Source organism: Pungitius pungitius, chromosome 7 (genome assembly GCF_949316345.1).
Source record: "Pungitius pungitius chromosome 7, fPunPun2.1, whole genome shotgun sequence".
NCBI lineage: Eukaryota > Metazoa > Chordata > Actinopteri > Perciformes > Gasterosteidae > Pungitius > Pungitius pungitius.
Window position 1 is genome coordinate 723,715 of NC_084906.1, and position 1,808 is coordinate 725,522.

Sequence of the window (1,808 nt, forward strand, 5' to 3'; positions counted from 1 at the left end):
CATTTGAATCTATTAAGGATCCTTATAAATCATTTGCTCCATGACATGATGTGAGGCAAAGCAGTGCTGTGACTCATACACTGGGTGGTAGTATGGCTCCATCCTCGCACCATTCCCCTCATCAAAAAACCTCAACAACCAAAGTAGATTTTTCTTTTCACCTCTGAAGCTGAGAAAAAGAGAAAGGAAATATCTATCTGGTGTTCTCTCATATCCACACTTTTAATTCATTAAAAACATGCCCTGCATACATTGTTTGAATTAATTTTTAAGTTTCACCAGAACGTTTCTGTCAAGCCACCCTTTGACAACTTAGGAACCGGGTAAGTATTTACTTTGCTTTCATGAAATACTGTTACAATTGACTTTACTCTGTTTACAACTGAATAATGAACAAGTTGCGTCACTCTGTGTCCTTGACGCTTTACAACTTGCTTGCCATTGCATTTGTAAAGTTATATTTGCTATTGTTTTAACGGTGTGTGTGTGTCTGCGCGTGTGTGTCGGCCATGAAGTAGTAGAAACCTCATTAGTAGTAGAAAAAAAGACACAAGACTGTGCAGATTAGATCCGGTGTTTTGTCTTTTGAGAAGAGTGTGAGTAAAGAAAGACAGAAGCCAAAGACACAAAACCTCCTACTTACCTCCCTTACTTACCTCCCTTACTTACCTCCCTTACTTACCTCCCTTACTTACCTCCCTTACTTACCTTACATGTGACCAGACCGACGTGTCTGTCATACTTTAGATCCTGAGCTGTGACTGGATCCTGATTCTGAAGTTTGAAGCAAAAGGGCAGCTTTTTATTTCACTCTTTTTTTAATCTTTGTCTAGCAGATTAACCGTGACGTGAAACTCACTTACTTTTGAAGTCATTTGCAAAAGTCATTTCATGTTCCCTGAGGTTTTGTGTTTTCTGTTCCAAAGACTATTTTTGGCACCCTAGTGATCTACTTTGCTGGCAGCATCGTGTGTCTCTGTACTATTAGCTTTGTCTCCATCACACTTTATCTGTTGCTGTCGTTTACAAACCCATTTGTTCCTACTGAAGATCTTTAAAACCTTCAGGGCCATGATTATTTAACGATTTAAAAAAACAAAAAGCATGAAATGACTTTAACTGAAGCCATCCATATTTGTTGTGTGGACTTAAACTCATTCACTGAATCACAGGAGAAGGCAAGGCATCCTGCATCGTCCTCTTCTTTTAGCTTTTATATCGGATCAGTTTGGGGAAACATGCGGAAATGATTTGCTACACAGGAAACTTCTTTTCATTTCTACGTGGAATTTGGATGCTATTTCTGCCGCATTGTTTCACTTCCAGCACAATGAGAACATGCTGCATCACAGGAAGTTGCCACGGCGGTTTCAATCTGGTTTGAGTTGTTGTTGGGAGGACTGGGAAGGAAGCTGGATGGATGGAGAGAAGGGGAACAATGGAAGAACTGGTCCCAATGAACCAGTTTCATATTCGGACAAATATTCTAGTCTGAAAGGGGTGAACTCATGATGACTAGTTACTTAACAGATAATAAACTGCACCCGGTTGTGACTACTGTGATACTGTTGCTCCTCAAGGCCCGATTCTCACCTATTGAACTGGACCCTAAAGTGCTGTCTCAATAAACTGTGCAAGTTGAACTATGTTCCACTGTGAAGGGCTTTGCTTCCACTACGATCCACATGACTGAGTGGAAATGTGTGGCTGCACCTCGTTGCTGCTGCTGGACTCTGCATTTCTAACATTATTATTATTATATCTGGCGCTGGCTGAACCACACACAGACCGTCCATGATTGATCCAAC